The sequence below is a fragment of the Echinops telfairi genome, unplaced genomic scaffold, assembly GCF_000313985.2.
Source record: "Echinops telfairi isolate 266 unplaced genomic scaffold, ASM31398v2 ScPeMD7_4;HRSCAF=17, whole genome shotgun sequence".
Classification (NCBI taxonomy): Eukaryota; Metazoa; Chordata; class Mammalia; order Afrosoricida; family Tenrecidae; genus Echinops; species Echinops telfairi.
The window spans coordinates 7,900,038-7,924,033 of record NW_022103900.1 but is presented as its reverse complement, the minus strand read 5'-3'; positions in this window follow the sequence as shown (position 1 = coordinate 7,924,033).

The following is a 23,996-nucleotide window of genomic DNA, read 5'->3' as shown; positions in this document are numbered from 1 at the left end:
TTTATATACAAGAGCAATTGAATATTGAGAAAATGTCCCAGCCCAGTCCAGATCAAGTCCATATGTCTGATATTAGCCCATATGTCTGATACCAATCTATATAGTCCTCTTCAGACTCATGAAACACATGCAATGATGCTGAATGCAGGAAGATCACAGGCCAGCGGGTGGAAATTCTTGTGGATCTAGTGGCATTGAAAACATCTCAGTGCTGGCATGGGTTTCCATGTGACTCCCCCAACTCCAGGGCTCTGGCTGCATCAGCATGGCTCCATTAGGTTCGTCATCAGTAATGTCTCAGAGAGTGAGTGTGTGTCCCTCCTCCAGCAAGCTATTTATCTCCTTAGTGTCTCCAAATGAGGTCATCAAGCTGAAACCTGATTGACAGGCTAAACTCCACCCCTTCACTCTTAAGTCTCAAATTGACAGCAGATGATGTAACTACCACAGTTGGGTTTGGTCTTGTGGAAATGAATTGTAACAATATATGCTGTTCTATCCTAATCACTTAAATCGAATCAGTTATCAGGAAATCCTTCTAATGATTTTTCATAATTGTGATTCTTAGACTTCAGAAAGACTGTGCTGGGCATTAACAAAGCTACAGAGTAGGAAGTATTTTAAATTCCCTAGGTCTGAAATATTAAAATAAAAAATTATTGACTATACCTCTAAGCCCTAAATAATTGTATAAAGATTGTCGAGAATTTAATTAAAGTAATTTTAGTGCAATGTTATTCTTAACAATAAACCCACATGCCAATACATTTTGGAAATGTCAGAAGTTATATAATATCCTTTATGTCTTGTTAACATATGGTTTTAGAGTTCAACACAGTATGAGAAAAGAGAATAAAATTTGGAGGAAAAAGAAGGAAGCAATGTTTTTAAGTTTTCTCTAATGAGAGAATCGTATTGATTAACTTAATATTCATATTGATTAACTTCATAGTCATCAGTGCATAAAACATGAGCATCTTCTCTTGCTTTCTCAAACGTCTGCAATACTTCAGTCTAATAAAATTCAGTTATAGAAGGATTAGAGAATTCAACTTAAGTATTAATTCTAAAGATGAATAAAATTTGCCTTATTTTAAAACTTTGTTTTTTAGTGCTTTATTTTCAATGTCAGACTTGCTTTAACTAGAGACAGAGCCACTGAACTAATCACTTGATCTTTAATTAGATGAAGAGTAGTTATTTCCCGGTAAGCCAGCAGAGGGCAGCAAAGCAGTAGCTATTGACGTTATCTCTGAAACAAGGGCTTCATTCTGGTTTGACCCCAGTTAAGAATTTGCATTTCCGCTCGTTTTAAGGAATCAAACTCTACATTTTAACAAGCTTTCCAGGTGATTCTTCTAGATCATCCCCGGGTGATGTAAATAACACACCAATCAACCAGGTATCTTGTAAAAATGTAGATTCTGATTCAGTACCTCTGGGATAGAATGGAAATTCTCAGCCTGGGGTCAAACCAGAATGAGCCCATAGGAAGGCCGGCTCTCAATTCAGTGTTCTTTCAGGTCTGGGCCCTGGAGGGAAAATGGCAGAATTTGAGTGGGCTGGATGCAGCAGGCTACAGATTGAAGGCAGCGCATCCAGGGATACAAGCGACTCACCCTAATTCTCACTCCGAATCACGGATTCGGGCTCCTTCACAGTAACCCTGGCGGACAGACTAGAATGGCCCTTGGGGGTTCCCAAGGCTCTGCATCTTCACAGGAGCAAAACCCCCATCTTTCTCTCTCAGAGCCACTGGTAGGTTAACAGCATGTGGTTAAGGCCCAAGGAATAACCCAGGGGCCCCACACAAGTGTCTCTCTATACTTAGATAGGTCTCTCATATATATATATATATATCTATATATATATATATATATATATATATATATACTTGTACCCTAGCCCTCAGCATGGACCACAACTCAATGTAAAGAAAGCCCAATCAGCATAACTGGGCTTATAGGTAACATCATGATAAACGGGGGAAAAGATAGAAGTTGCCAAGAATTTTGTCTTGATTAGACCCACAATCAGTGCTCATGGAAGCATCAGTCAAGAGAACAAACAATAATTTCTAGATGATTCTTATAGACGCATTGCACCGGGTTAATCTGGTGCACAAGGCTTCTTTAAAGTGTTGAAAAGCAAGGATGTTACTTTGAGGACTGAAGTGTCCCTCCGAGCCAGGGTATTTTCCATCGCCTCCTGGGCATGTGAAAGTTGGACACTGAACAAGGAAGACCAGAGAGAATCAATGCATTTGAATGATGGTCCCGGAGAAGAATATTGAAAGTACCATGGACTGCCAAAAGAACAAACACATCTGTATTGGAAGAAGTACAGCCAGAGTGCTCTGTGGAAGCAAGGATGGGGAGACTCGATCTCACGTGCTTTAGACAAGTCAGGAGAGGCCGGTCCCTGAAGAAGGACATGAAGCGGAGGGCAGTGAAAGAGAGGAGTCCTCCAGGAGAGGGACTGACCCAGCGGCACCACAATGGGCTCAAGCACAGGGACCGTTGTGAGGGTGGCGCAGCACCGGGCGACATTTCATCCCATTGTCCATAGCATCACTGTGTGTCGGAACCGACTTGATGGCACCTGGTAACAATCACCACATAGGGAAAAGATATGCCCTGGTGGCACAGTGGCTTAAGCATTGGGCTGTTACACTCAACGATCAGCAGTTCAAACCCACAGCTACCCCTAGGAAGAAAGAGGAGGCTCTGTGTAAACCCCCCTCAAAAACCAGCCTGTGGAGCAGTTCTCCCTGCCCCCGAGGGTCCCTGTGGGGCAATCGACTTGATGGCAGCTGGAACCTAGAGAAATAGTCACTTCTGCTAGAAGAGTTAGCCCTTGGCATAAGTTGGGAGTGCTAACGGCCACAGGGGGATGGAATTATTTTCGCCTGCTATTGGCATACAGGATGACATTGGATTCTTAGTCCTGAGAAGCAAGTAAGAGAGAGAGAGAGAGAGAGAGAGAGAGAGAGAGAGAGGTGCTCTCTCTCCTCAGTCCATTCATCAAACCATTGGGGGCAATGAAAAGTACTGTTATAATTGTTTAGCAAATGTAGACCTTCTTTTAAGCTCTTCTTCTAGTGGGAGGTCCTTATGCCTGCTGGTAAATTTTGGAGACAAAGAACAACAGGATGTTTTCTCTCCAACAACAGCTTCTATTAACCCCCTGATGTTAGGCTTGGAGGGCTGTGATTAGGACACTGCTGACATTAGGCACACATGGCAAACAAAGGCTTCCAGTTTCAGCTCAAGCAGAGAGAGGGGCTGAAGACTTGGAGGTTTTGGACCTGATAATACAACTGTGAGAATTAAATGTGTGGAAGCATGTCATGCTATCCTCTAGCTTTCTATTTGCGATGTTAATGCAACCATTTACTAAATTCTACTGTATGCAAATGTAATGAGGGATACAGTATGGCAGGGATACAGAGAAACAGCAGGCCAGCCCCTGAAAAATGTCTTTACTTCTCCTGGAATTATGATTTCTGGGGTCCATAAAGTTGGAGAAGAACCCTGATGGTGCGAGGTATGCATGGAGCTGCTAACCGCGAGGTCAGCAGTTTGAATCTATCAGCCACTCTAAGGGAGAAAGAGGAGGCTGTCTGCTCCCCAAAAGATTTAAAGTCTTAGAAACCCTGTTTTGGAGTGCAAAGGAGACTGCCAAATCTCAAATACAATATAAGGAGAACATTCATTGTGTCTTAAAGAAGAGACAAAGACAAGACACAGACACAAAATCTGGATGAGGGAGACCATTAGTACAGCGTCATAATGGCTCCGAAGGGTTTTGCTGACAGAAAAAAAAAGACTTCAAAAGGACTTGGGAGAGCAAAGGACATGGTCACAAAATCATGACTGGCCACAGAACATTAGATCACAGCTACAGGTGGGCTAAAGCTGTAGAAAGCAACAGAAGTGGGGCTGAGACCATGACTGAGCCACAGCATTATGTCAGACGGAAGAGTTTACAGAAAGAAGGGGCTTCCGTTGACGGTGGCCAGAGCAGGACTCATGACTCACGATGCCCAGAGCAGTGACCCCCACTAAGGACACATCCAGACCAGCCCCTAAGGGAGATCGGTCAGGATACTGGAGCTAATCCACATTCTCACACACTCTGCGAAGGATAGGACAGTTCCCATCACTGGTCAAGGGGTAGAAGGAATTCCAGGGAGGATTAATCCATGGGAGGTGGGGGGGGCGGGGGGAGGACTTTGCAAATGAATTTTGGACTTTCACTGCCATCCAAAGCTGGCCAACTGGCTGCTCAGAATGTTAGCTCTACTTAAAAAAATCACTGCTGAGTCAAACCATGGTAGCCATGCAGTTTTGCCTTGGTAACTGTGCATTTTCAAAGAATTCCATCAATTCAAGGACTTGGAGACTCTAATGATCAACCTGGGTGCTAAGTTTTTGAGTAAATCAGTAATCATTTTAATTGTTCAAAATAATGCTCTATGGTTATTTTCCTGACCAGGAATGTTAGTCTTGTTCCAGCTATTTTTCTTTTCTTTTTTCTGAAACCTGTAACAGTTAATATATATATATTTTTTAATGAACAGCTTCAGAGTAGATCTAAAAGTAACTTTTCTAGCTCTTTTTTTTTCTTTCCACATAGAGATTCCAATAAGATGTACTTTTAGAAATTTGGAAGGACACGTCACCTTTGGAATATTTTTACTCTACTTGCAAATTGCATATTAAATTAGCTTGGATATATTTGGCTTATTGACTAAATAAGATCTTTGTTTTAGCATCGCCTCCCTTTAAGAGCTTATAGACTTATTGTGGAGAGAGAGAATGCTTACACAAACACAAGAAATACAACACAACTTAAGTGCTGCATTTGAAGAGACTCGTGTCAGAAAGGAAATGTAATATAGACATTAAATGTTTCTGCTTCTTTCCAAGAAAGGCAGGAAAATTCCTCAGGCAAAAATGCATATGTAGGAAAAGACTCTACTTTCCTGCCTGTGATAATTTCCATACGCCAAGTGGGTTAAAGGAAATACTCATCACTGTATGCACATTGTGTCCTTCCGACGAGTCAGCTCTTCTACTTCTCTCATTTTGTAAATAAAGCTATTAGATGTTGAGAGATAAGTGACTAGTCTCAAGTATTAGAGTTAGGGTGCCACTGGACTCTACACTCCTTGAATTTTTGTCTTCTTCTCAATCATAGTTCTGTGAGCCACCTAGCAAACCTTCAATAATAAACGTTTAGTGAACCTTCAATATTAATGCAATATTCATAGTTGCCCTAAATGTCAAATGAAGCATATTAACTAATTTATGGTAACTTTAAAAGTCTTTTATATGAGGGATGAAATGGTAAAGAAAATTCAAGAACGACAAAAGCAGATTAGCGTCTCTGTGCACTGTGACCACACTGAGATGAAATGAAGCAAAGATCAAATTTCAAATTCAGCAATTCAAAGCAATGCCCACTGTTGTCAGTATTCCTCACTGATGTTAAAATTGCATCGATGCTACCCTTGTTCTAGGACAGAGATAATGCCTTCTAAAACTCTTAATAGTCTAAAACAATGTTGTGCCTGCTAAGAGAAAAGGCTTAACTTATCCAACACTGATCCTCTGCAAGCTGGCCTCAAAGAAAGGAGTTAAACTCCTTGCTAAGCTCCAGGGAACTGGCTCTGACTCTCCGACTGGTGCTTAAAGTAATTAATTCAGGTCTAGGACAAGATTCTGATTGCCATTTCCAGATGATGGCAAGATAAAGGCTGTGACTTTACCAATATGTTGGCTGATGTAGCTGATTTTGTCTTACCTCTCATATCATTAAAATGCAACTGTGAAAATTGGACTTCAACTTCCAATCATCATGGAGCTGAGATGGCAGGATAAAACTGGGGCAGGGGGTCTGTCTCTTCCTACAGTAATGTGTGATAGTTTGGGTTGACTAGAGAAACAAATACATAGACATACATATGTGCATAAGAAAGAACTTTCTATCAAAGAGCAATTGTACATTAAGAAAACATCTCAGCCCAGTCCAGGTCAAGTCCATAAATCCAATATTAGCCCATATGTCTGTTACCAGCCTATAAATTCTTCTTCAGACACACGCAGCACATGCAATGACACTGAATGCAGTCAGAAAGATCACAGGCCAGTGGGTGGAAAGTCTTGTGGATCCAGTGGTGGTGGAAGCATCTCAGTGCTGGTGTGGGTCTCCATGAGGCTCCTCTAGTCCCAGGGCTCTGGATCCATCAGCTGTAGCACATCTGACTTGTCAACAGGAAGATGGAGCAGAGAGTGTGTGTTTGGCCTCCAGTGAGCTACTTATCTCCATTGCACCTCTAAATATGGCCATCAAGCTGTGACCCAATTGACAGGCTAAACTCCACCCCTTCACTCTTAATAGTTACAAGTTGACACCAAAGTATAACTACCACATTATGGTTTCATGATCCTTTCCCACAATAGAAGAATCAGTATGCTTCTAATTCTTCAGGTTAAAAACCATAGACTCTGAGAGAAAGGGTATTCTTGCCCTTATAACACTGCAGGGTGGGTATGACATATGGGTACTTAAGATAGAGGGAGGACTCAAAAAGCAATATGTCCATTCAGAAGAAAACGATGTAGAACACTCCTGCCTGTGAATTTAGGATGGTAAAGCTGTCACCCTAGTGGGATTATCCCTGATCCACTAGGCAACTGTTCCACTTGAATCACTCAGTTACTCAGGAAGTAGGCAGAAATCTTACTGTTCAACGAAGATGACTTTGTATACAATCCAACCACTGAATTAGGAGGGTGGACCGTCTGCTATTGGGATATTCAAACCACTCCCTCTGATAATGCTTCATGATTTATTCATGTAATTTAGGTAGTATATCTTGGTAAATCCACCCCATAATTCTTACTTCCTGAAGATTTAAGGGCAATAGAACTCTCATTCATTGCCATTGAATTAATTCTGACTCATAGAACTCCTATAGGACGGAGTTGGTTTTCCAAGGCTGTAAATGTTTACAGGAGCAGAAAGCCTCATCTTCCGTCCCTGGAAAGTGGCTGCTGGGTGGTTAGCAGCCCGACACATCGCCACTAGGCCTTCAGGGCTCCCAAGAGAGCTCTTCTCAAACCCCAAACTCAGTGCTGTTACTCAGAACTGTGAATCCAAGTTCAATTACATTAGCACAGCCTTGCCTTTTGCTGGGAGGCTGATTGGACCTGCTTACTCTCTTCTAGGGTCTCTCTCCTCTGACTTGATCTTAGAGATCTGAGAATGAAAGGGTGAGAGGAAATTTCCCAGGGTGCCACCAATTGGTGCGACATGACTCATATAAACCTTCCCACACATTCCACATCCCTACACAGACTTCCTCAGGTGAATAGGGACTCTCAGGATACAGTGTGCCAATGGGGGAGTCACCTCTCTCCCCTGTATGACTCTTCGTGACTTCCTCACCTGAAGTCAAGCCCGGTATCTTGCACCCCACACACGTGCTGTGACACGCATCTAAACATCCAGTGATGGCTGCTGCGTGCAGACCATTCACACCGGGTCACAGCTGCAGATCAGTGTAATGGTGATGGGAAAGAGAGACAGTGATTACATCGTCTCTGAATAAGAACAAAAAATAGCTTCTGCGTAAGAGGAAGGTGTGTCTAGAATCTCTGAAGACCACCCTCAGACTCAATGTTTTGCTTGAAAGGCTCACAGGACTTAGAAAAACTGTTCTGACTATAATTTATGATAATAAAAGGGTACCAGTTAAAGCCAGTGTGATGGTTAGGTTTTTTGTGCCAACATGCACCTGAAAGAATACATGGGTAGAGTTTAGTTTGTCCATCAGGTCGCAGCATGATGACCTCCTTTGGAGGTACCTCTGAGAGAAATGGCTCTCTGAGGCCAGCTCCTCTCTCTCTGCCTTGACCTTCCTGCTGGTGAGCCGTCCTGAGACCTGCTGAAGCCCTGGGGGGAACTGTACCATTGGATCCACAAGTATCTAATCAACAAGGGTGACTAGAGAAGCAAATTCATAGACCTTACATATGTATAAGAAAGAGCTTTATATCAAGAAATAGTTATTTATTGAGAACACATCCCAGCCAAGTTCAATTCTAGTCCATAAATCCCTCTTCAGACTCACGCAGCCACATGCAGTGATGCAGAGTGCAGGTGAAAAGCTGTGTGGATCCAGTGGCAGTGGTAACAGCTCCCGGGCTCTTGCAGGCCCCTGAGTGGCTCACCAGGAAGAAGGGGAAGGCAGAGAGAAAGAGAGGAGGTAGAGGAGGTTCCCAGGACCCTCCTTATAAGACGGCCATGCCACCAGGAGTCACCATCAGAATGACCTGATTGACAGGTTGAATACCACCCCTAGACTTTTACATATCTTCAAGTTGACATGAAATCATGTAACTACAACAACTCTTGAGGTCTTCTGCATTTAAAAACAAAACAAAACAAAAAACACGTGTCTGGCAAGATACCATCCAAAAGCTAAGAAGTTATATCTCCCAGGAGTTTGCCAAGGGCCAGTCCCAAATATAAGTTCTTCTTTGCAATGTTCAGGGCTTGAGTAACCAAGCCCCGCTGAGTTAAGCTTGTTCTTCCCAGAAGGGAACATGTAATATTATGGGTGGTGAAAAGAAAGTGCATATCAATTGTTATAAGAATATCCCCCCACCACTTCCCTGTCAGTTTGTCATCATATGTTGGCTTCTGTGTTGCTGAAGTTTCTGCCCTGTGTTTAAGGTAGGAGAAGGGTCCCTCTGGGTGAACACGTTTCAGCAGAGATTTCAGATGATGAAGAAAGAATTAGCGGTCCATGTCAGAGGGATTCGCCAGTGGAAATCCTACACATTGCATTAAAGCATTGTCAGATATGGAGTGCCTCATGAATAACAGCAGACCATGTCAGAGACAGTGCCAGAAGATGAACTCCAAAATATGACTGGCCACAGAGGAGAGCTTATGGACTTGATCTGGACTAGGCTAGGATATTTTCTTTATACACAATTACTCTTGGGTGTAAAACTCTCTATTATACACATAGGAGTGTCGATGAATTTGTTTCTCTAGGCAACCCGGCCTAACACAACCAGATCAGGTCTAGCATGTATCAGCAGGGGCTATCAACGGACAAAGTTTAAATAGTTCCAGCCAGGTTTCTCCCTTTGAGAGAATGCTCATCTCTCCAATGCACTCTGTTTAGTGACCCCTTTCCTCCCCAGTCCCTCCATGATGGACAGAGGGAGACCACCACAGGCCTATTTCCTACGTAGTTCCCACTCATGTATCTTGGGCCCCCACTGTCATCCATAACCTTCTGCAAACTGGATTCTCACAATTTGGGCTCTGATACAAATCCTTCCTTAGACCAAATTATATGATTTACAGTCCTTTGGTGACTGATGATGGTGTGCTCCTTCTATGGACTTGGTTGATTTATCACTTAGATGGCTGCTTATTTGGAGAGAAGCCATTAAGACCCAGAGGCTATTTTGGGCACCATCAAATTTCATCCCCACACTTTGCTATAGCACCCATATCTTCCGGGTTCCCTTCCTGAGGGAAAGTATGGAGTAGGGCCATTATGTAAGAACTAATTGTTCTTAAGTTGGAGCCATGATTTAGTGTAAGACCCAAACCCATTCCTGGATCTATGTTTTTGTTTTCTATCTGCCTTTGGCTCCCTTTTAAAACCTCCCTGTTAATTTATGAGAGGGAGTCTTATTGATCAGCCCCCTGGGGCATAATGATCTTCTGTTAATATTGTCTTTGATTAGCCCCTGGTTCTAATTTTTTAAACCCTGTTGAGAGAGCAATCTTGGGCCAATGTAGGCTAACTCCTTATCACAGTACCTGAATTATTCACTTGTATAGAATCAATCCTTTCTTGGATGGATGACATTTACACAAATAATGGGGGTTAATGGTCAGAGAAATTTACAGTAATAATCACTGAGAATGTCTGTCACATATTTGCCAGAATAATAGATATCTTAATATGGCATATCAGGTACTGATGTAGCCAGACTATGTGTGTTTGCCTACCAACAGTTCCACAACCGTGGTGTAGCTGTCTTCCACTTCCTTAGGCACCATCTATTTTCTGTCCTCAGGTTACAAGTGTGTCTGAGATAGCAAGTATCTCTTTTCAACAACACAAAAGACAACTACACATAGAGTTCTCCAGATGGAATACACAGTAATCAAATTGACTAAATATGTGGGAAGATGTTCAGTCTGCACTGAAAGCATTAGCCCAAAACAAGGCTCCAGGAATTGATGGGATACCTATTGAAATGTTTCCACAAGCTCAAGAAGCTGTGGAAGCAGGTACTCACCTGTGCCAGGACATTTGGAAGACAGCTTTTGGGCCAACTCATTGAAAAAACCTATTCCAATAGAATGCTCAAATTATAAAACAATATCGTTGCTGTCACATACAAGTAAAATTTCACTGAAGATTATCCAACAGTGGTTGAAACAGTACCTTGACAGGGAGCTGCCAGAGATCCAAGCCAGATTCAGAAGAGGATGTAGAACAGGAGGTATCATTATTGATGTTAGGTGGACATTGGCTGAAAGCAATGCAGTAACCAGAAAGATGGTTACTTCATTGTATTGAATATACCAAGGCATTCAACCATGTGAATCATAACAAATTATGGACATCTTTGAGAAAAAGTGAAATTCCAGAAAATTTTATTGTGCTTGTGTGGAACCTGTACATGGATCAAAATTCAGTTGTGTAAACAAAACAAAGAAATGATGCGGGGCTTAAAATCAGAAAAAGGTGTATTTCAGGGCTGTATCTTTTCACCATAATTATTCAATCTAATCTATGTGCTGAACAAATCATCACAGAAATTGGATTGTATGAAGAAGGATGCAGCATCAGGATTGGAAGAAAGCTTAACCAAGATATGCAGATGACATAATCTCGTGTGCTGACAATGAGGAGGACTTGAGGTACTTGACTTGCTGATGGGATTACAACTCAATGTCAAGAAAACCCAAATCGCACAACGGAATCAACAGGTAACATCATGATAAACAGAGAAAAGATTAAACTTGTCAAAGATTTAGTCTTTCTTGGATCCACAATTAATGCTCATGGAAGCAAGAGTCAAGAGATCAAATAATGCATTGCAGTAGGAAAATCTGCTGCACAAAACCACTGAAAAATGTTGAAAAGCTGGGAGGTTACTTTCAGGATCAAGTAGAGCCTGACCAAAGCCAAGTATTTTCAGTTGCCGCGTGTGCATGTGAAAGCTGGACATGGAATGAGGAAGACTACAGCAAAATGGATGCACTTCTACTATGTGCAGGTGAAGAATCTCCAAAGTACCACGGGTTGCCAAAAGAGCAGGTCTGTGTTCAGAGAAGTACAGCCAGAATGCTCTTTAGAGGCCAGTATGGCAAGATTTTATTGCACATACTTTGGACCCGCTATCAAGAGAGAACAGTCCCTGAAGATAATCCTTAACTGTCACGCTTACTAAAACAGAGGGCACAGCGAGAAAGAGAACGGCCTTGGAAGAGAGGGATTGGCACGGTGGCTGCAACAAGAGGCTAAAACTGAAGAACACTCGTGAGGACCAAGCTGGACAGAGCGATGTTGTGTTCTGTTGTATATAGAGTTGTTATAAGTCCGAATAGACTCGACAGCACGTGAGAACAACAAATAGGATTTTCCCAGTGTTACCAAGGTTGTGTTGAATTATCGAGATGTTGTTAGGACTCAATTTGGACTCACGCTGTCTGATTCGCATGCTGGCAGAATGAACACTACATAACTCTGTGTGATCCTCATAGCTGTCCTGTACTGGAGCCCGTTGTGGCAGCCATTGTGGGAATCCATCTCATTGAAGGTGCTCTTCGTTTCATTGACCTTCTCTCGCATGATGCCCTTCTTCAGGGACTGCTCTCTCCTGGTGATATGCCCAAGGTCTAGCATTCCTTACTCCTCAGAAGTATTCTGACTCCTTCTTCCCAGACAGATCTGTTCATTCTGTCCTAATACTGATTATTGTTCAAGGTCAACTCCAAAATCTCAAGCCATCTTTTTTTTTTGTATTCCTTATCCATTGTCCAGCTTTCTCATGCAGATGGGGTGATTGAAAATATCGTGGTTTGGGGTTAGGCACATCTTAGCTTTCAAAGTGACACCTTTGCTTTTTGTCACTATACAGTGATCTTTTGCAGTAGATTTTCTCAATGCAGTGCATCACTGTATTTCCTCACTGATGCTTCTATGGGCATTGAATGTGGCTCTACTTTAAGAATAAATGGAATATTAGACATTACTAGACTACGAGCCTGAAAAGAATAAATAAATCATGCCCAGGTGTAATAAACATCCCCTAAGGCAGTGGTTCTCAACCTTCCTAGTGCTACGACCCTTTAATACAGTTCCTCATATTGTGGTGACTCCCCCAACCATAACGTTATTTTCATTGCTACTTCATAACTATAATTTTGCTACTGTTATGAATCAGGCGACCCCTGTCTAAGGGTCGTTTGACCCCCAAAGGGGTTGCAACCCACAGGTTGAGAACCACTGCCCTAAAGTGTCATGGAAAATGTCCCAAACATATAAGTAAAACCAGATACACATGTTAAAAGGGGCATACTAATAAAGCAGACTTAAAAGTAGCATAAGTAGAGGACAGGATATAACTCTCAAATTGAGGTAATCATGCTTGGCTTCTCCCTGCCCTTGGTGACCCTTGAGTTTTGGGGCCAGGAGGCCCATTAGCAGTGTTCACTCACCGAAGGAAGTGCTGCTGACCACAATGCCCAGAACGGAGGACCTTCCTTGCAAGACTCTGATACATCTTCCCCAGACTGGTAACAATGACTTATTTGTTTAATATTCACTTTATCGATTATGAGGTTTGAAGGAGTGGTTCTTTCCTCAGGGACACCCCTCCTCTATGAGGTATCTCCACTAATAACCTGTGTGAAGACAACACGAAAGGCTTATCTTTTAACCTTCATCCCTGTGTACATCTATGACTATTGATTGTCGTGAATAAAACCTAAACATTGCAAAGACAATCCAATGCTTCTGAATGTTTTATGAGACCCGCTTAAAATGGGAGCCCAGTAAAATGAAATCTTTGACAACTTCAATATTTTCTCAATTTATCCTTGTGTTGCTTATTCTTGAGCATCTTTGTTTCCTTTAGGTTGAGGTGTAATCCATACGGAAGGCTTTGATCTTCTTTAGTAACTGCTTGAAGTCTCCTTCGCTTTTAGCATATAAATTCGTTAGTGAGTTTTCCTCCAATCCCGACGCAGCCTTCTTCTTCACCTGGCTCAGGTTCTCGGATTATTTTCTCAGCCTACAGATCAAAGGACTGTAGTGAAGGGGTGCACTGACTGTCATTACAGGTAGTTGATAATACATGTGTTCTAATTTCTACAATGGCACTTGTTTTGTCTATCTTATTGCTGGAAAGGACTAATATAATTTTGCAGACTGTACTGGACTAGTGTTGTCATTCTAAGATGGACACTTGCAAACATTCAATGTTATGATTTATAAAGATACTGATAATTAAAGGAGATGCCTTGTCAGCACAGTGCGTGAAGCATTGAGCTGCTAATTAAAAGTCCGTTCAGTAGCTGGAAGCCTCCAGGCATTCCCTGCGAGACCCACGAGGCAGTCTGCTGTCGTAAAGATTTCTAGCTTTGGAAAATGTATGGACAGGTTCATATAGCTATAAATAAGAATCTACTCAATGCCAGTGAAAGGGATCAAAGAAAGCACAATAATGAAAACGGAAAACAGCAACAACAAAACAACTAGAGGCACTTGACATATGTCAGAGCCAGCCTGTGGCAGAGTCGCCAGAATTGAATTCCATCTTGAAGTGGGGTCTATCTGTATTATTATTTATATCTTTGACCAATGGTGACAGTCTCAGTTTTGTGTCATGACGCTGTACTTGCTATCCAGGACCAAACATGTCCAGAGAAAGCTGTAGGTGTTCCAGAACCTACTGATACGTCTCTGTGCTCCTAGGATCCACTACATTTCTGGAACACATCATTGAGATATACAATCTAGTACATGCCAAATAAATGACTAGCAGTGGATCCTGAGGATAGAGACAAAACTAGGTTCTCACCTTTTCTTTCTTTAGAACAAATTGGGAGGCTGGTTTTTCTCAAATCTCACAAGGCAGTTGAGGATGGCAACTGTGAGGGCTAGGGATTCTATCAACGAGATGCTCCTGGGGACAGGTAAGGGCAGAGCCCAACCTATCAATTCAGTTGCACCTGATGACACCCCCTTGAGTGTGTGGACTTTTGGTATATGACAGAAGGAGACCTTTCTTTCTGCTAGAGCTGGAACTTGTGTCCTGTTCCTCCATCTTCTATTGCATCACCTGCCGCTCCCAGAGTGGACGCTCGATGGTGGATTCATAGGGTGAACTTTGGATTATGCACCCACTAGCCTGTGCACCTTGTTTTCTCTGTTTCATCCTCCTGCTTCCTGTTTGTCAGCTTCCATGCATCTACAACTACACCTCTGTAACTGTGTAAGCCGTTTCTTGATATAATTTTTTTCTACATAAACAACCAATACAAATGTCACTGATTTTGCATCTCTAGAGAACCCACCCTAACACAACAGCCTTGCTGCACTTCCACACTAGACAAGACACAGCCTTTGCTCTGCTTGTACCAAGCCTCACCGTTTTCATTTTTTGAGATCAATTGCTTTACACACCAGGGATGGTTATCTTAAAATGCCTTATGAGTTTAGATGGTACATATTCCTGACAAAAGCGAGGCATGACACTTGGTGGCGAGCATTTAAAATTAGAAAGGGTGAAAAGAGACAATTCAAGACTGACACTGCAGGTTCACGTTGGCGTCACACACAAAAAATAAATAAAGTAACATGGCTTTTTTTTTAAGTTCAGACAAAAGAAGTTGTGACAGTGTTTAAAGTTACCTACATGTTTGTGCCAGAGTAGAGCTGCTTCTTTGCAGCCATGGAAGCTCATTTGGTTAGTATTAGCCATACAGGTTATACTCCCTGCTCGATGAGACTGAGCTACCAGGGCAGGTGGAGCCACTTCATTGTACTATTGAATACTGGTTTCTAAACCCCTAAGGAAGAACCAGTACTCCTCTAGTCACAGTGCATAAAAAATCCCCAAGGAGACCCATCTTACGAACTCCTACGTTGACTGCTGATCCTGTCTGCGTGTATCCCCCGTGAATTATGGGCTAGAGCAAGGTGAGCAGATGTTAGATGGCCAAAATACATGATCGCTCGGCCATTTGTTTTATTTATTACTTGACCATTTGCATGGAGCAATGCTGAGCTCGGTCCCTGGAATATAATTAACAAGTGATATTTGTGTTTGAATGAATAACTTATTTATGGGCTTGTTTAAAGTCTGGGCTATAGGTGGGGGTACATCAGTGTTTTTGAAATAAATCTATCACTTTCTCCCGTTTCTATAATGGAAAAGCATTTTTATCTCTTCGAATCCTTTTAGGTATTTGAGAATTTGGCTAATCACACTTGGTTACTTGGGTTTTTGGATTATTAATTAATTTCTACATCATATTATCAAAGCATTTAAAAGGTGAGGAGCATTGTGGAGAGAAAAACAGAATACAACCCTTATAAAATGAAACATTTGGAAGTCATACTTTTTGCCTTTTTCTTTCTTTGTGAAATGTTGGAGTATCCAGGTATCTATTACAACAGATGAGGTAGGGGAAGAGGGAGAGAGGAAGGGAAAAAGGGGAACCGATCACAATGATCGACACATAACCATACACCCCCCAACTCCAGGGGAAGAACAACAGAAAACATGGGGGAAGGGAGACAGCGGTCAGTGTGAGATATGAGAATAATAACAATGTACAATCTATCAAGGGGTTATGGGGTGGTGGGGGGAGAGGAGCTGATACCAAGGGCTCAATAAAAAGCAAAAGTCTAGAAAAGAATGAAGGCAACATATGCACAAATGTGCCTGATGCAAACGATGTATGGATTGTGACAAACATTGTAAGAGTCCAAATAAAATAAAATAAAATAAAAGCTGTAATGAAAACTGAAGCCAGGTGCACTGCCATTGGGTTGATTCCAACCCGAAGCCACCTTATGGCTAGGTTCAAACTCCCCCTGGAGTGTTCAGTCTGTCTTATTGGAGTATGGAGTATCATCTTTCTCCCACAGAGCAGCTGGTGGTTTCAAACTGCTTACCTTGAGGTTAGCAACCCAATGCATAACCATGATATAACCAGGGCTCCGCAAGCTGTGATCGTTTGATTTTATGTGGATATGAGTGGGCCAGAATTCTCCCATGATATGCTGTCATGCAGTGTGGTCTTTGTCGATGAGTGAGCAAGAGTGAGTGAAGGGATGTTCTGTGAGGAAGCAGAGCAGTTGTGGGAAGAATAGGGTCTAGAGTACCACCTCTTTAATCTGGTCACAACCTTGATGTTGAGTGAGGTTACAGTCGGGGTGTGGCCTAATCTTAGTGTAAATTGACACTGTGCAGAAACTAGACCACTTCAACTGCCAGAACTGGATCTCCTGCTATATAGTTCGCCCATCCAGTATCCAGGATCCATCAGTGGAATGCCAACCTTGGATTCATTCAGCTCTACATCCACCAGCCTGTGGTCCTGCTGCTTCATCTTCCTGCTCCCTGTTCATCAGCCCCTGCAACCACATGAGTCAGCAGAAGCCTCTGACATCTGACTCACAAAGTTGAACCACATTGGATCCACCTACTCCTATGAGTGTGGGAGGTATTTCTTGATGTAAATATCTTTCCTGAAATATACTCATACACATATGAGTGCCACTGGTTTTGCTTCTTTTGAGAACTGAGCCTAACACAAAACCAATATTTAGAAATACCAGGCATGGATTGTTAATTTGTGGGGCCATTACAAAGACTAGGAATATACCTATGGCACACAGAGCTTTGCTGTATGATTTATGTTCTGCATTGCTTTGTTATGCAGTTTTGAGAAAATACTTTAAAATATTATATATCAGTATCCATTTGTATCAGGGGCTAAATAATTTGCATACTGAATAATTTTCTGAAATGAAAGGGGAAGGGAGCGGCAGGGTCTATTTGACCAAAAGAAACAAGTTAGAAATTCTATGTTTTGGAAGGTAAAAGAACAATTTATATACAATTTCATTTTTGTAGTCATATATCCATTGAAAGAACTTGCTCTATAAAAGCTCTATAAGCAATGAGCTGTTTATAACAGAATGAGGCCCTACGGCATAATCTCACAGAGAACCCAGGGGAGAGTATTCATGAAGCATTATCCCAGCACAGGCTAAAAATGACAACCAGTCTAAACTCATCAAACAAGTGAAAAGAACATACTTGATTACTGATCTCCCCACCCCCAAGACTCCTGCTCCTTCCTCGAAAGCATAAAGCCATCACTATACTATAAAACCCAAACAACACAAAAGTTGTTGCTAAGTAAATTGTGACTCATGGTGACCCACGTATGTCGGAGTAGAACTGTGTTGCAAAAGGTTTTCAGTGTCTGGTTTTTGGAAGTAGATCAGAAGGCCTTTCTTCTAAGGCATTTCTGGGTGGACTTGAACTTTCACCCTTTCTATTAACAGTCAAGCACATTAGTTATTTATACCACCAGGAACAAGACAGGTATTCCTTTTTTTTTAAATCATTTTATTGGGGGGCTCTTACAGCTCTTATAATATTATATATATCAATCATATCAAGTATAGTTGTACATATGTTGTCATCATCACTTTCTAAATGTTTACTTTCTATTTAAGCCCTTTGTATCAGGTCCTCTTTTTCCCTTCCCTTCCCCCCTCCCACCCTTGCGACCCCTTGATAAATTATAAATTATTATTGTCTTCATATCTTACACTGACATATCTTTCACCCACACTTCTGTTGTTCTTCCCCCTGAGAGTGTGGGGGGACTATGCATCAATCATTGCAATTGGTTCCCCCTTCCTCCCCCAACCCCCACATTCCCCTGACCCTCTTGTTTTGCTACTCTCATTTCTGTTCCTGAGTGGTTTATCTGACCTGGATTCTTATCTGTACATGCTAGCTCTTCTCTGTACATGCTAGCCAGACTGAAAGGCAGGACTGGGGGTCATGATATTGGGGGGTGGTGAGGAAGCCTCAAAGATCTGGAGGAATATTGTGTGTTTCATCGGTGCTATACTGCACCCTAGTTGACTCATTCCTTGCACGTGACCCTTCTGTGAAGGGAAGTCCTATTGTCTACAGATGGGTTTTGTGTCTCTGCTTCACCCCACCTCATTCTCAACAATATGGTTTTGTTTTGTTTTGGGTCTTCTGGTGTCTGTTACCTGATTCTGTCGATGACTGCCCAGGCTGGTGTGCTTCTTCCATGTGGGCTTTTTGCTTCTCTGCTAGATGGCCACTTGTTTAACTGCAAGTCTTTAAGATCACTGATGGTATATCTTTTGATAGCTGGGCACCATCAGCTTTCTTCACCACATTTGCTTATGTACCCATGTTGTCTTCAGCAACCATGTCAGGAGGGTGAGCATCACAGAATTCCAGGTTGTTAGAACAAAGTGTTCTTGCATTAAGGAAGGCCTTGCGCAGAGGCCCAAAGTCCGCCCACTTCCTCAATGTATTGCCATATAAATATATGTACATAGATCAATACCTCTATTTTTTGTTTTTGTTTTTTTGTTTATATAGTTTTATTAGGGGCTCACACAACTCTTAGCACAATCCATATATACGTCAATTGTGTAAACCACATTTGTGTATTTATTGCCCTCATCATTCTCAAAACATTTGCTCTCCACCTAAGCCCCTGGCATCAGCTCCTCATTTTTTCCCCTCCCTCTCTGCTCCCACCTCTCTCATGAACCCTTGATAATTTATAAATTATTATTTTGTCATATCTTGCCCTGTCTGACATCTCCCTTCACCCACTTTTCTGTTGTCCATCCCCCAGGGAGGAGGTCACATGTAGATCCTTGTAATTGGTTCCCCCTGTCCAACCCACCCTCCCTCCACCCTCCCAGTATCACCACTCACACCACTGGTCCTGAAGGGATCATCCACCCTGGATTCCCTGTATTTCCAGTTCCTATCTGCACCAGTGTACATCCTCTGGTCTAGCCAGATTTGTAAGGTAGAATTGGGATCATGATAGTTGGCGGGGGAGCATTTAGGAACTAGAGGAACGTTGTATGTTTCTTCATTGCACCCTGACTGGCTCATCTCCTCCTTGAGACCCTATTTTTATGAATTGATATATTTACATAAATATACACCTATGTTTATACCTCTATCCATACCTTTGCTTCCTAGATCTTTCCTCTGTTTCTTTTACCTTCCTCCTGTTCCGTCAAAATGCTTGCCCTTCTTCTGCCTCTTAGTAATTCCTCTGTTAGATTGCTGTTGCTCCAACACCACTGGAATCTCTCTGTCCTCTTTGTTGTTTTTAATTCCCTAGTTGTTCCCCTGTCTATGGTGCTGTTTGCTCAGTGTCCCCCCCAAGTCCCTCTGGAACTGTGGGTCCCATTGCTGTCTCCTTGGGCTTGCTTCCCATGCCTATCTTACATAGGTAGGAAAACACCAGACAAAACAAAAAGAAAAGATTGAATAAAAAGAGAGAAAAAAAGAGAAGAAAACAACCTAGCAAAAATCAAACCAAACCAAAAGGCATACATAATAGCAGGTTTGTTGAGGGTAACTGATGTACAAATGTGCTTTATAAAATTGATGTATGTATGGATTGTGATAAGGGTTGTATGAACCCCAAATAAAATGATAAAAAAATAGCAGGTTTGCCCACTTGCATGTATGACTATCTTCCCATAGGTCCTGGGGTTCCAGAAACTGCCCTTCCTAGCCTGAAGTCTATTCTGGGGGCTCCTTGGTGGTTTTGTGGCTCTGCTTTTCTCCCATTGCTGATCTGTTATGTTTCCGTCTTGATTTGACAGGGGGGGTGTGTCAGACCGGACTCACTCCCATCCATGTGTCCCCAGTATTTAACAAGTATTCTTTCAGATACCTTTCAATCTCTATTCCTAGTTCACACCAAACCAAGGAACACAAAAAAACCAAATCTCACTACGGACCCTGAGGATTTCCAATCTTAAATCAAGTCAGGCTTTTTATACCATGCAAACACAATCACATATTTTCTCAATAGGTTTATCTTGTAATGCTTTATTGTGGTATAAGGGTCATAGGGATCAGTTTTGAGGGTCAGTGCACAAGATTTAGAATGATTCACTGTCTTATAAATTACAATAGATTCAAGGTTATTCCTATAATCATGTCATGCTCACTGACTTGCATTTGCTTGTCAAAGTGAGGGAGAAAAGGGTGGAGTGACAGCTCAATGACAGCATGGGTTTCAACTCCATGCTTATGTACCCACCTGTGGGGTTTCATGTAGGTGACCTTCCTCCACTGGGTGGATTATGGGAGAGGGAAAATTGTCGTGGATGCCTTAGTCTCTTGGTTTGATGGCAATACATAAAGATACTTTTTATCTTATCCCCAAGAGGTCTTCTATATTCTCTCTAGCTATGTTTCTTCTTGTTATATTTTAGATTCTTCTACCCATGAATAGGATAAAGATATTATGACAACTAGCTGCCTCTCACTATTTTATTCTATTTACCAATCCAGGAGACAGCAGATGGCAGGCTCGGACAATAACCCAAGAAAGGTAATTCAGGCTTAGGGTTTCAAGCAACATCAGCAAGAAGATATTGCACTTTGCAAAATACTTTTTTGACTGAATCCAAATAACCAGTTCTGATTCCTATATAGTCAAAATGATGTGGAAAGTAACTTAGACAGTGATTGGCCATCCAAAAATAAGCACCATATCTCCTTTCTCTGAAGAGTACAGGCCTTCTTTATTTTCAGAGTAATGAGAGACAGGTCACGGAGAGCACTGAGGGGGTGAAAGAAAGGGACCAAGTTCTCAGCACGGTGTCCTGGTGTCAGTGCCTCGGAAGCCTGGTCAGGCTGAGCGCTGGTGATAGCCTTATCGTATATCTACCAGAGGCATCAAATTGCCTCATGGATGTATGTTCTTGAAGGATTTTTTCCAACCATTCATAGTGGAGAAATGGGATCCTTTTTGTAGGCAACCTGAGAACCCTTACCTTCAAAGTAACCACACCACAGGACATTGTGATTTCCATGCCCTTGGCATCTTTCAAGTGTCGAGCTACCACAGAGGTGGACCGTGGTGATCAAAAGAGCTATTAGAGTGGCACACGAAAAAGGAAACGCTAGCAACTCCTCACTCCTTTTCTTGGACGTGAGCATGGAGGGATTTCCGTAGTGTAGGAGCGTCTCCTACCCACCTCTCACTTTTCCATGCCAACCATGCATGCCCCTTCTCAAATTCCCCCTATTGAATTGCCTTGATGGGATGTGGGTCTGTAAGCTGACCCTGAAAAGTGACACATGTGACCCGGGTCAACGAAATGTGAAGATTCCCCATCGCCGTAGGGGTTACCTTAGTGAGGCACAAGTCCTGAAAGGGCAGCTACCTGGTGTTATTAAATGGGGAGTCTGCTCTTTTCTGGAGATCAGTACTTAGAGAAAAGTGCAGCCCACAATCTGACAGCTGTCAAGGTTAGAACATTTCTGCTGCCCTCCTCTCTGTCTTCACTTTACCCCATCTCCCTTTATGTCCATGGTTTCCCATCCATGTTAAAAGCATCACCATGACGCATCATGCTCCTGCATAGCACATCTTCCGGAAGGGTTCTTATCAGAAAATGGGATTCACAGGTATTCCCCTCAAATGAAAAACAAAGTACAAGCGTAGTCCATTGAGAGTTAGATTTTAAAATCAACACATCAAAGCAGAACAATGTAGTCACAGTAGAGAGCGAACAGGATCCAGGTCTGTAGGCTTTGCTGCTGATCTGATGGAAGAGTTTAATGTCTTTTACTACAGGGATGTTACAGACAGCAGGGAGGTGGAAAAGTCATGCACTCATGGGAGGAGGCAAACGCTGGCTGCATCCACCTAGAGGCCAAGCCACACTACTGAGGAGTAACATCTGCCTGGTCCAGGTGGCAGGAAGGACTCTGAGGCCGAGAACAAAGCACAGTCTTTTCTTACATGGTTCAGATGCTTAATGGCACGTAGGAGCACACTTCACTTCTCCTCTTGCCATACCCATCAAGCAGTCTTCTAATCGTGGTTCAGCTTGCCATTGCTTGGAGAGATCACATGTTGTCTGCCAAATTTCACCTGCCCAGTGTTGTGGGTAGGAATACATTAAAGATTTCATGTTAAATTAATACAAAAATGCACAGGTTCCCGCTTGACATCCTGTTTGGTGGTCGAAAATGGTGACCACTGTGTATTATAGGGAAGATTCTAGTGCCCTGTATCTCAGCACAGATAATTTGAGGAACCAATTTAGCATTCTAGTTTTAAACTTAAGTCTTTTTAGCTTGAGTAATGTGAGTCTATTCCTTGATCTAGGATCAGGAGAGACAAAAGGGTTTTGTTAGCCTTTGAGCCTGCTGACCTTTGACTTCAGACTATGGCACATACTTTAAACTAATGTCACCTTGTCTGCTGTGATTTTACCTAGCAGCATATTAAACCAGGGATTACTTATAGTCTGCTCTTCCATTCCTCCAAAAATGCTACTCCAAACTATTTAGAATGATGCTATGAAGGAGGTCATGTTCATTGAGATTCTTCCTCCCATTGAATCAGCCATATCCACAAAAGGAGTTAAACTTCCCATATCTAGATGTGACATGAAGCCAGCCATTCTGCAAATGTGACTGTGCATCCAATCACATTTGAGCTGTCAAACAATCCTGTAGAGAAGTAGAAAAGATGGTCTTAATTCATTACGATGTTCTTCATTTAGCAATTTGAGAGAACGGAGGTTCACGCTAGTCAAATCAAGGTTTATACTAGTCTTTCTGATTCTGAAGTTTCCATTGGCTTGGTTAGACCCCCCCATTTAGATCTAACTACATCCGTTCAGGGGTGTGTGTGTGTGTGTGTGTGTGTGTGTGATGGTGCAAATGTGTGTGGCGAGGGTAGTGGTGAGAGGGTGGTAGTGAAATTCGAGAACAAAGTTAGAGTTAGCTAGTAGAACGTATTGGTAGTAAAAGGATGGATCATCATAATCTGAGTTACGTAGTCCTCCTCCGTTATGGTCCTGCTTATCTCAGCGTGAAAATAGCAAATCATGCCCAAATCACATAAGTGCTTAACCAATGTAATAACAAACCCAACGTAAAAAATAAATTAAATGGTGTCTTAAAAAGAAATGCTTTATTTAGCAAAGTGTTAGTAGTCGCTGTCTTTCAAAATGTTTGTCTCTGTGTTAGCAGCATTTTTCTAAGGCACGTATACAGAGCATTCAGAAGAAGATCTTTCACCATTAGAAACAATGTGGACTGCAAGCCAGATTGAATTGCAGGGCTCAGAGACGTGGTTATTTCTAAATTACCACATTACCTGAGTCTGGTGGTTTGTTTGGGTGTCTAACAGAAAAGATAAGAGAGGTAGTGTTGATTGTTATCTTTAAGAAAACGAGACACTGTTACGTGCTACCTGGAGGAGTATGGATTTATGTACTTTAAAGGGTAGGATTTGAAATGAATGTCCCCAAAGGTCAGGGAGCAACAATGAATTAGGAACAGGTAGCTTATGAAGTGAAATGGACATGCTGTTATGGAATTCTTAAAAGCAGAGTAGCTATTCATTAACATTAACCTTGTAATATTAATGTGTTTATGAAATCATCTTTCATTATAATCCATTTATCAAAAGAGGCCTTTTTGACATTAGACAAAACAGCACCATTAATAAACTCAGGAACATCACCTCTGTTTTGAATCTTCTTTTAGTGGGTGATTTATATATAACTCGACCTTCTTTAAAAAGATGAATCCTAGGACAGGCTAGATGAACAATCTGGAGGAGAAAACAATGGGACTAACAGTTCC